Source organism: Pyxicephalus adspersus, chromosome 1 (assembly GCF_032062135.1).
Source record: "Pyxicephalus adspersus chromosome 1, UCB_Pads_2.0, whole genome shotgun sequence".
NCBI lineage: Eukaryota > Metazoa > Chordata > Amphibia > Anura > Pyxicephalidae > Pyxicephalus > Pyxicephalus adspersus.
The window spans coordinates 148,655,451-148,668,542 of NC_092858.1; the positions used below are offsets into that span (position 1 = coordinate 148,655,451).

General features: G+C 37.9%; 1 protein-coding gene across 3 annotated transcripts in view; it reads left to right on the plus strand.

Annotated features, from left to right (window-relative positions):
- Nucleotides 1–13,092, plus strand: part of SSH2 (slingshot protein phosphatase 2) — a 153,832-nt gene that overhangs the window by 106,210 nt on the left and 34,530 nt on the right. The window lies entirely within an intron of this gene.

A 13,092-nucleotide genomic window follows, 5' to 3' on the forward strand; every position in this document is an offset into this window, starting at 1 on the left:
CTACCAATTATTTTAGTAGCATGATTGGGCGACTATAAATGCCCGTGTGGACCTAGCCTTGTCCATTGGCCATCCATTGCTGTAACTGGATTAAACAATTGTATGTTAAAGGAGCATTTCATATAATATCATAGCAAGCATTAAAATGCAAGCAATAAATGTAATTTTGTCTGAGTATATGTACGTATGTGTGTGTATGTATGTATATATGTGTGTAATGCATAATACATAGGCACAATTACATGTATGTAATAGTGTCTGAGTAATCCATTTGTATAAACTGAATTTTCTTTTATGGTTTAGAAAACTTGGTGTCCCTTTTTCACCTGGTTTTGGTTGCAGATTATACGGCACATTCACCTGACTGGTGGACGGATGGGGAACAGCAGCTGTTGGGTTTCTCAACCAGGGTTCCTCCAGAGGTTGCAATTTGCATATCTCAGATCAGCCTAATTTTTATCCGTAAGACCAATGGCCACCAATGTAAGCGGCATTCTTCCTACTGACCATCACAATAATATACTGTGAGCTGTGGATATTATAAATATACCAGGAGACCTGAAACTTATTTCAAGGGAGCTGGAAAAACACTGACTTGGGTGCTGAACTGTTTTATCTCGTAATCTGCTATAATTACCGCAGGGATTGCTGCAAGAGATCTTTCTGCTGTACATTATTATGTATAATTTAGTCATTTTTTTCTGGATACTTCCCCTCCCTTTTTAATGTGACATCCCAGGGAGCCTGTCCCCCCCCCCAGGGCACATAGTTTCATACACAGGACAATGGGTCTTCCAGAGGCCTTCGTGCCCACTTCAGGGAATCTTGCCATAAGCGCCTATTGATGCAAAAATTAACTGAATGGCTTTGTTTGTTTCCTCCTTCCATAGAACAGAAGTCTTTTACAATAATGAAAGGCTTGCATGTGCTCACAAGTAAATCTCTATCTCTTGGGTTGTCTACTGTCCTGGGGAGGTCAGAACTCATGCATATCGTCTGTTATATGGAACAAGCTATTTAATGCACTTATTTGATTATGAAGGATTGCTTCTGGTTTAATGATCATTGCCCACATTGATGGTAGTGTACTGAGTGAAGAGGTTTGTGGCTACTTATTGCTGCTGTTATTGACTTTGGATCTTTGAGACTTGATAATCAGTATGGAAACAAGCAATATCTTGCTTTTGAATTTTAAAACCAAGCTAACACATAGTTTAGGTTTATTTCATAGTATTAACATTGAGAATTCTTTACTTAGTATTAGCTGCATGGCATCAACTGGTGAAAGTTTCTTCTTGTATGACATCGACCGGTGACAGTATTCAGTGTTCAATCACATTTTGCACTTTTTAGCAAAGTGTTTTGCTTTAACACAAATTATTTTATAGCTTCTGAAATGTAATCTCTGTGTAGGTGTAGCATTCAGTTGTGTGTCCCAGAGATATGCAGATATTGCAGTTTAATAAAGTGTTTCTGACTACTGATGCGCTTTTATTGTGAGAACAGGATATGGTAGGTGTTTATGCAAATGAAAAGCGTACATTGAAGTAGAAAGGAAGTACTGGTATGTTTATCAGGTAACTGATCACCATATTTATAGATTAAGAAAGGCAAAAAGGTAGATCTTCAATGTGTTTTTTCCTGCATGTTTGGCTATTGATTTCTATGTTGTGCAATGACTAGCTGAGCATGCAACTTTGAAAAAAAAAAACACAAGATATGCAGTGAGTACAAGACTTTAGTTGAAAGGTAAATAGCTTGTATCTGGATTTTCAGCCTGTTGTAGCAATGAGATAACAGAATATGCAGGACACAAAGACATGGCTGTTAATATATGACACTGGGAGTAGGGTGAAGGATTCTCGGTAAGGAGGATCAGCTCTTGGAAGTGTTTCCCACAGTGATAGTTCCCGGTACAGTTTGATTACATTCTTATTGTACTAGGTCATTGCTCCGGATTTGGTACATATCTCCTCCGGTAACCAAATGTAATTCCTGTGGATGATTGCCACGAACAGGCCATCACTTGATACCATTTCAAGTTGGTGCAGGACATAGTCCAATACTAGGCTGAGATAAATTTCTTAAACTGCTGCAGCTAGGAGAACGTATTTGTTCGTGATCAGACTGGCCTGTGTTGATAGCATCCAGTGGACGTCCGTTTAGGACAATTGGGAGATTATTCAGAATTCATTAACCTGCGAATGACTTTCTTCTAACCTGCATTTGACCTGCATCAAGTGGTTTCATATAGTAATAGATATTTTACTTGCTGAATGGTTTGTATTCCAGTTCTGCAATTTAAAGTCCTGCTCCACAGTACAGCCTTGTCTGTCAGGGCAAAAGCAAGACCAGGGCAAGGCCCTTTAGCCCCAAAGATAAATAGTCCTAATTGTGACCTGCAGCATAGGTTGCAGGGCCTGTCCTTTTCATACTTCTGCTAAAGTGCCCAATCCAGCCACCACTTCAACCTAAAGCTACGTACACACTTCCAATTATTATCGTTGGAAAACGAACGACGAACGTTCATGCACGATATATACGAACGATCGTATAGCAACGATTCTGCACATAGAGTTAACGACACGATCGTTCGTAGATATTGTACACACAATAGATACGATCGTTTGAGCGATAGAGGAACTATGTGCACGACAGGAAAGTGAACGGACGTTCGTTCATCACGCATGCTCTGACCATGGACGATCAACGAACGACCGTACACACGAACGATGTTCAACGATCGTCGTCCAATCCGATCCGTCGGTCCGGTCGTTCGTTTCCAGCGACTTTCCTCGTTCGTCGGCGTCGTTGGTTACTTTTTTACGAACGATTTTTTGCCCAATCGATCGTTCGTCGTTCGATTGGAACGATAAAAATTGGAAGTGTGTACGCACCTTTACTTTCAGCCTGACCTTAGGCAGCAGATCTGTTTTTTCTGCTTCAGGAAATAACACTTGCGGGTCTTGTTCCTCCCTTGTTATGTGACTGGACAGTAAACGCAAAAACAGCTTACTAATTAACTTATCTCCTATCAGCATATTCTATGCACAACACAACTGATTGGTTGCTTCTCTGGTTGCTTCTCCCTAACCCAGCTGCAAGAGACCGATACCAAACCGATTTAAAAAAATACATTTTGGTTGGTAATGGTTACAAAGCTAAGTTCATATTTACATTTTACGTCCATGTGGAATTCAGTTTTAACTGCTGCAAAAGAACTGTAACCGGGCCTAAAGATAACGCCAGCTCACATTCTGTGGTGTCTGGTGTGAAGGGTTTGCTAAAGGCTTGCTAAATATAGTGACCCATCTCCTGAAGCCATTCAGCTTTATGGTGAGAACCCTGATCCCACCTCGAGGTAAACAGATCAGTGACAGGGACTTGACCTATTATCAGGACAGTCTAGTGACTTTGCAGTTACTTTTCTCCAAATCCAGCCAGTTTATCTCTGTCCGGCTTCCTGTTTATACGCATGCACACATTGAATTTTTGTGTGGAATATTTCATTGTCTTATTAGATAATATTGTAGCAGCAGACTTCCTCTGTGGTGAGACATTGTACACATGTCCCAGGGAAAAGTAGGTGGATTTTAAATGTGTTAACATAAAGTATGCATATCCTGTGTTTAATCTGACCGCACATACTGTGGAAGTGACAGTAACCTCAGCTTAGATGATGGAGGGTCACTCTGTTCATTGACCTTCCTTGTGTATCTATTGTTAAGGAGGTCTTTAAATAACACTAATAATTGTACCTGCCTTGCTTGCTGGAGCATATTGACTGTTCTTTTATGTTACACAATATGTTAGCAATATTTTCAAGAACAAGTGCAGTGGAAGATCATGGTGATATGTTGTGTACATTTATATTCCAAGATCAAAGTATTGTTTAATTGAGGTTGCAGAGAATTCACAGTGCAGTTTGCTGTCAGAGAAGGCTTATGTAAGAGTTTGGGTATTTAGTCCTAAATTATTCATATTGTAAAGGCTTCTGCAAAATCTAGTTTTTTTGTTAGTTTAGTTTTGGTATGAGGCGGTTATAACCTGGTCATTTACCTGATCTCAAACACTTTTTGGCCATCCAGAAGTAATTGAATGTCCAGGCTCCATAAAGTTTGTTTTTTTTGCTCTGTTTGTGATTAACTCACAGTGAGAATTTTATACAGTAACTGACGCCACACTGCCTAAAAATATATTGAGACAAACATCTGTCCTAATTGCATTTATTAACAAAATGTACCTGTTCCAACTTACATACAAATTCAAATTAAGAACAAAACTACAGTCCCTATCTTGTATGTAACCTGGGAACTACCAGTATATTTTTTATTAATATATTATTAATAATGTCCCTTTAGGACTTGCACATACCAGTGCATCCATGGAAATGCATTTCTAGCTCTCTTAAAAAGCAGTGGTGCATCCCCCAAGTTTTCAAATGTAGGGCAGTGTTCTCAGCCCCTTTTAGCCGGACACACTACCCGGCTTCTACTACTACTACTACTTTTCGCCTGTTTTTGAATGGTTACTGAAAAGTTGGGTCACACTACAGGTGCTGCCACTGGCCTACAGCTTCTTCCCACCCAGCTTCACGGGGTAAATAATGTAGGGGTTCCTAAAACATAAAACATTTCAAACGGATCCAAATGATTTCTGATGACTTGATTTGTAGTAGTTCTGGGTTTACTTGCTTTGGCGCTTGTAGTGTTGTCCGTAGTGTAAGGCTTGTAGTGTTGTCCGTATCACTCTTTTAGATACTCCCATGTACTATTCTGTTAAAGGAGGGAATTTGTACTGATCATCTTTCTTGAGGCTCTGAGCAATAGTCCTCTCTGGTTGCACAAGCTTTCCTTTCCATTATATGTTCAGTCTGTGCTTCTGATTGAATATGTCCAACCACAGGCTTTTGTCGTCCTTGAAAAGCAGACAATACAGACTAGTGCTATTTACTCCTTTAACACGGCCCAGATTTCAGTCCCCTGCATTTAGTATCCAAGTAACACCTGCTTTTAATCTTTGTTTTGCCTACGCTTTGTATAGGATTGGCTTTTAGGTGGCAACCTATCAGCCAGAAAGACACTAACAAAAGACGTTCCAGGGTTCTAAGAACTTGTGCCAGGCTTTCAGATCCCAGGAGCTGCACACCACGAGGGCTGAAATAGTCAGCTACCATCTGTCTATAGCAAGCTTTTTTAGGCTATTAGTATATACGTGTAGATGTATTGTGATATATGTGTGTTTCTGGTTTCTCTGCAAGACGTGTGAAGTGAGCTGATCTAACATGGTCACTGCAAACCACTGCTGAAAATGCTTGTAGTATGACGCAGTAACGCAAATAATCCCAAAAGTGAAGTGTTTGTCCACATCTGTACTTATTTCATTCTATTGATGGATTATTAACTCAAGTTACCTTTTGCCAAGCAATTGCCATTGTAGGGCCACACTTAAATGACGTCCATTTAGTAAAACCCTCCTCTCGGCAATACTACCCTTTTAATTCCAAGAAATTTGACATTTATTCTACCTTCAGGGTGGAAACACTAAGAATATTTTCTGTTAAGTGTTACAGACAACATTTAATTACTGTATAGCACACAATCTTATCCTTTGAACAGGCAGATGTTATAGAATTTGGTATTTGAACAGTGATGTAATATAGATCAAGCCAAGTGCAATAAAATAAGAAAGATTAGGAAAATTTAGTTCTGTACCAGCCATATGGAGGCAATGATAATGTTCGGGTGTGCTGGTATTAAATTCCTGCAATACTCACAAAATTTGACTTTGCCACTTTGCTGGACTTCCACAATAAGCTGTTAATTCCGGTGTACAGAATTGCATGGTTCTTTTTGGTTCAAAATTGTGCAAGGAACACCTCTTTGGGTTGCACTGATTTACAGATACAGCTTTTATAAACATGTCATTTAGGATATTACTCCTGGCTATTGAACAGCTAATATGGTAAAAGGAAAATCTTGTAGTGTCCTAGTTAAAGTTGGGACTGATTTTTTGCAGAAGATTGTCTTCTTTTGTACTTTTTGGTCTTTGCAAGGCTATCACTCTCTTAACCCTCCAGTGCTTTATGCAAGAATGTGTGCATACTCACTTGGTCTACATTCACTTTCAGAATACCTTATGGTTATTTGGTGTTCAGTACTCGATACTGGTCGCTTTATTACCTTAATCCTCCGCAAAACATATTGATAATGGGACAAGAAAATATTTTTTGCCAATATTATATCGAAAATAGTAATAATGTGATATAATTTGACATCCTAAATTTCCTAGATTGTAAGCTCTTTGGGTTTCTCCACCTGTGCCACTGTCTGTATCTGACTGTCATTTGCAACCCCTATTTAATGTGCAGTGCTGCGTATTATGTTGGCGCTATATAAATCCTGTTTAATATTAATAATATTTTGTGATAGCAAAACCAATTCTAAATTGGGTCAGTAATATGATTTTGCATATATTCCATGTTCAAGGTTTATAAAACATGGTAGCTGGCTAGAATCTTGCATTTATTTTTCCAGTCCTAGGTACAGAAGGACTCAAACAGTTGGATATGGGTTGGCTATCTTCACACTCATTGTAATCTTCTCATATTTGTACAGAAGTTGAGAACGCCTGCTTTTAAATGTAAGCAAATCATTGGCTAATTTGTAATTATCCTGCCAGAAAAATTGATATACAACACCCAGTGTCAGGCTTGTACTGTCAAAGAAACAAAACACATTATGCATCTGGTGAAAGCCCAAAATAAGCAGGTAGACATAACAGAGGCACTTAGGGAAGTACTGCTGAGACACTTCAAAGACGGCCATAGTCATTGGGAGTGAAAAGTGGATGTTGCAAGGTAATTAAGTGCATAGTGTGACTGCATACAGCAGATTAGTATACGTTTTGTTTACCTCTTGGTGTACAGTGATCTGTCGATTCCCACATGTGAACAGAAACCAAGATGTGAAGGTATTAGCTAAAGTGCAAAGTCTAGCAGACTTGTTACTCATGTCCTGGGTTTCTCTTCTGTGTTTACCGATCAGGCTGTCACGCCGGACACGTCAGTTGTTAGCACACACAGGATCAAAACAAACCAGGCGGCTGCTCTGGGATCCATTACACTTGACTACTATTGAAAAAAAAAAAGTATTCCCTATTGCTGAATGGCCTTGAAGTGGACTCTGCGACCAAGGCAGCCATAATGGAAGCAGTATGCCATCCAATTATGATTAATTCACTGGCTTTTATATATAGATGATTGCATTTTTGCTTGTACACATATCAGACTCCCTTTTTCATACCAACATAAAAAGTTTTCTTAGTAAGTTAACTTTTTGGTCCAATGTTCATTTTCCTTTTATTGAAATTTTACTTCAGCTTGGAAAACAAATTTCATTTTTGCTGTATTGCCCTGTAGGTGTATTTCACTATTTATACATAGTTTACAAAACTGAAAGCATCTCACATGAAGTAAACACACTTTGTGTTACGTGTTGGTGATCACATTGTCAGGTAACTTCCTTTATAAAAACCAGAGGCTCTCATATATGAAAAGTTATGGAAAAGGAGAGTGATGTCTGTACTTTACAGATGTCTGCTGACATTTTGTTGAGCACACTAGTTGAATTACAGCTAAAATTAGATGGTTTTTAATTAGTTTCATCTCCAGTGTTATAGGGTAGGTCATCTGGGGGTTTAATCAGCCCTTGGCTTCTTGGGAATCCTAGCAGTCAGGTTTCCTTGGAGGAGTTCCTCGTCCCACCATCATGACACAAAGCTCCCAATGATGAAAACCAGGCAATACACAGTATTTTTTTTAATTATTAGATTTATATGAAAGTAAAGCCTTGTCCTTTGCAAATACATCCTTATATTTTGAATACCAAGTTTTAATCCAGGCTTTGCTATTGTGCCCCAATCTACCCCAACGATATTGAATCAGGAACCCCAGCTTTTCAGGCCCATCTTCCTGAATATAACCACTGGATCCATCTTGCAGTCTCTTGTACATGGGCCTGGTTTTGAAGCGTAAAAATGGTAGCTGATAGTATAAGGCCCCATAACCTAAGGCGATACACGCTGCAGTTTTTTTGTTAGGGAACTTGGATAAAGGAGAATTGAGCAGACGTTATTAACGTTTGAACAACTGCAGCAAATGCTGATTAGCATTAAAAACTCAATGACTGATCATAGATGACCTGGATTGTCCTGTTACTTGTACACCCGGCACAACAACCCTTGTTATTAAATAAAGACCTTGCAGGCAGGTGTAACAGTGCAATTGTGTCCTTATTCAGCCAGAGTACATACACCTGAAGCTTAATTATTAACAGAAGAATTTGTTTTACCTTTTTATATCACAGGTTGCTGCTTTAAAAACTTTTAGTTACTCATTTTATGATACATAAAACAATAAAAGCAAAACCTTGGCTGTACAGCCTGTTATAAGTTTGAAATCTAAGTTGAAAACAAATTTTCCAGTGCTGGAAACAAGGATGGCGTTGATCTGCCCAGAAATTGTGCAGTATAAGCAGGTCAACTGTTAGGAGACAAAGCACAATAGCGGTAGGCTCCTATTCATTGTGTACCAAACAGTAAATATTCATATCCCTGCGCCCACGTGTGGCATTACATTATAAAATAATTCTCTCGCTTTACAGCAGCTTAAAATGTTCCCAGTCATCTTTTTTGTTCATGCATTAAGTGAAGAGATTCTGCAGCACAGGAATTCTAGGTAAGCAACAATGGGCATTATATATATTCTATATATAATAAACACATACAATATTCATCCACTTTTGAGCAAACCTGTGATCCCTTAAATTTTGTAGAAGAAAATGTCTTTAGGTACTTTGGCTTTGGTTTCTATATTCATGCATATAGATTGTCTGAGTACAATAGATTTGTCATGAGGATCATATACAAGTGGGATGCTTTCTAAAACCTACTTGATTTTTACCCTTATGCAAGCCAAATAGATTTCATTCAGGCATGAAAAAAAAAGTTGTGGCTGTTCTGCTATACATACAAGAAAAATTTGCAGAACATGCACTATTGTGCACTGTGTTTTATTATAATGGATGGCTATTCACTGTAGCAGTTGTAGAACTAAGCTAAATGAAGCAAAGTGGTCTATTACAACACACTGCAGAGGTCACAGTAAATTTCTTAGTGGTAAGAAAGTTTCTTGACCACAATGTATGTCTTATTGTCATCAGATTCTGGGAAACCCTTCCAGCTGATTGGCAGTCATTGTTCTCAAATCTAAATGAAGCGATAATGGAAGCCCAGCAGGCTGTAGAATAGTTTCAAATTTATTGAAAAGACAAGCTAAATGGACCATTGTTTTTTTTTATCTTTGCCCTCTCTACTGGTGCTGGGGGTAGGAGAGATTTTGGAGATGGTCAACAAAATAACATCTGGACTTTTGAGCAGCCAAAAAATCATGTGTAAGGAAGCATGTTTCTATGTGTTTTGCTTTGAAGTCCAGACATGTTTTGATGCAGAATTGTTTGGTCTGTTGAGGGCATAGTGTTGCTGGAAATTATTTTACTGCATATAAAGTACAAGTTTGCTTAGGCTATTTAAATAAAATTGTTTGAAAAAAGTGAAACAAGACCCTAGTTTGTTGCATAATGCTATAAATATAATTTAGTTTACATCCAGTAGATTACAAATGGTAGTTTTGTTTTAGGGTAACTTATAAAGGAAGTTGAAATGTCCCACCAACACCGTTAGGTTGTTCTTCCAGTTCTGCAGGACTGTTGGGATTGGATTGCTATCCACAAGTGTTGGATCACTAATTCTGGGTTTTTCCTTTTATTAACAAACTTTGCTAGCTTTTTTAGTGTTCACTAGAAATGTATTTATTTTTTAATCTGATCATTATCTCAGTTGATCTTTGAATCTATCACTGGGCAGTTTATGGGGCTGTTAACAAAACCCTAACTCCAACTTGAACATCACTATGGAAATTTCCTGTCTTTATTATTATTATTATTATTAAACAGGATTTATATAGCGCCAACATATTACGCAGCGCTGTACATTAAATAGGGATTGCAAATGACAGACAGCAAATCTATTTTAAAGACAACATTACTTTTATGTTCTATGGTTCCTAAACCGGTAGTGAAGGAAAATATCTCTACAAAGTTTCTTATTCCCAACTCTACCCAAAGTAAAAAAAAAAAGTTACCGTTCGTCCACTTTTTAATTGCCCTTATTTTTGTTTGGGTGACCTAAAAACAAGTGGCATCAATCATCTTGAGGTCTGAAGCCTTTGAATATCATTTTAACCCAACAATTGTGCTGCCATTTTTTTGTGGCCCCCAGTGCATCGCAAGAAACCACATTACAAAATACACGTGGACTTTTGCCCCATGAGATATTGTCGTTAGGCTATCATCTGCCTTTGTGGACTCCAGTTGTTAGCTTGTATAATTCACAAAATGATTGACATAGTTCTACCTATCCTATCAAGTTTTTAAATTCATAAATATTCACAACGGTTACTTTAAGTACAAGCACTTCTACAATTTTATGATCATGAAGGAATTGCTTACCTATGGCCAATGAGGCAGGATATGGGTTTCTGTATTTCCCATGTGGCTAGATGATAATTACGTTTGTTCTAATACAAGTTCTAACAATACATAATGTGCCAAAAGTGATGTAAAATGTTTAAAATGGTGTTTATTAGTATCACAGTTTAGGAAGCATTTCGAAGCCAGCTGCTTTGTCTTTGTAGCATTCACACGTGTTCTCTTTTCAGGGACAATATGGCTGCTACCCCAATGACTGTCCCTGTGGGGAGGTGAAAGTGCAGACCTTGTTTTATGTTGCTAAGTGATGTTTTATCTTTTCCTATTAAAGTTCTCTCTGAGGATGGTTTGCTGTATCTGTACAGTGACTACAGATCTGTTTAGGATTTGATAAGCTCTATTCTGTCCCCAAAGCTTCTCATTGCAGTGCAGAGTTGTTTTCTGGACGAAAGAGTTAAAGTACAGAGCTGCCCTTTTAAGTCCTGAGCACATGCTGAGGTCTTTGGTTCACAGATGTTTCAAGCAAATATACATTTTTACAGAATGTGTTCCCACGCTTTAGTTTACAGCTTCATATTGCTGTCCATTACAAGTTTCTGCTTAGAACCAAAGATCATTCCAATTCTTCAGGCACAGCTTCCTCTCTATCATTTATTTTACAAAATTGTTACTACAAGAGCTTCCATTGTAGTTTATTATAAAAGTAGTTTTTTTTATATATAAATATATATTTCTGAAATGTAAATAAACCTATTTCTGCTTTATGTAAAAAGTAGCTAAAATAACAATGATTTGCTAGCTTTATTGTCCAGATTGCTGTTATCGCACCTAGCTTGACTATCGGTGGATCATTGGCCACAGATTGGTAGTATGGTAAAATACATAAATATTTTGTTTATTCGGTTGTAGTGCAGAGCCAGTTGGTGAAGAAAAGAAACACCCAAAGGAAAGCCGCAGTTGAATGTAGTTTTATTCAGTGTGGTAGGTCGTTACTGATCCCAATGCAGTTACAGAGTGCTGGACAAAATGAATGCAACATTTCTGGTACCCCCAAAAAATAAAAAAATAAATGCAATTCTTTTACAGTGAGGTTCCTTTTTATGCTACAAGTCAGTGTGTAATTTGAATTGCTTAAGCAATGTACAAAAATTAGACAAAAATCATTTGAAATAACTGATTAATGAAAAATTTACTATGAACAACTAAATAGTACATTATTATTATTACACAGCATTTATATAGCACCAACATATTATGCAGCGCTGTACACTAAATAGGGGTTGCAGATGACAGATACAGACAGTGATACAGGAGGAGAGGATCCTGGTCAGAAGAGCTTACAATCTAAGAATAAATGCGTTAAGGAACATTTGCAGATAATGCTGGGTGGCTGTACAAAGATTCCTTTCCCCATATAAGTGCATGCATCCTTAGGTTCCCGATCCTGATGTTGCTGGATAACAACAGATCATTGGACAAAGAATCCACCGGGATAGTTATTAGTTTTAAATGAGTATACTCGTTAACCTTTATCACTTGTCACAAGAACAGTTATGGAATGATGAGTTGGGCATCTTTCAGACATCACTCATTTTCAATGATGCTTCATTGATTTTCTATCGAATATGCCTGCTCAGTTCCGAGGCTGGATTCCAGGTCTTCAGTGTTAAACTGTAGTGCAGCTCAGTAAAAAAGAAATTGCACAGATGACAATTAAATTAAATTAGAGACTGCATGTGCTTACTTCATCTCTAGTCTCTGTAAACCCTGCAGTGATCTATGAAGATTATGATAATCTGTGTTTCTGTGCTGAATTTGTGACTACAGTGTTTACTGATGAAATCATCATCCAGATTCCATCTGGGGCCCCGTGACATTGTCCAGAATCCTCCACTGACACAGGAAGAGCCCAGATCTTCAAGCCACGGGAAAATGGTGAAATGTGTTTACTACAAGTCTTCTGCTACAGAGGAAATGGCTAGATACACTGCTTATCTTTTCCACAGAAATATAGATAAATTTCTCATGCTGTAACCTCAGTAGAGGATTCGCGTTTACGTAACCAGCACTGACACAAAGGAAGGGTGGCAGATTTTAGCTAACTGAAACAAATGCTTATTAAAAATATTTTTGATAAAATTGGGGTGCATAAGGTTAAATTTTATAGCTGGCACAACTGCAGGACAGTTGCAAAATACATATTTCTAAAGGAAGGCATGAAGTAGAGCTTGGAGTAGCCAATCATCCAGTTGAACATAGATGAGGAGATCCAAATGGGAAGTGCACTTATGAAAAAAAAGGGGCTTTTAGTTTTGTTTTTTGTGTATCTGTCATGATGAAACATACAATGGGCCTTATGAAAGTTCTCAAAAAAAAAAGGAGAAGATAAGACTATCATGGGAAAACCCAGGTGATTTGGCAACCCTGGTCTAGGATTGCCAACTTAATAGCAAATTATTTTTAAGAAATTCTTTCCAAGTTTTTAAGTTCTCCCATGTTAGTCTATCTTCTCCAGTCTTAATAAATCAGGCCTGATGTTGCAGTG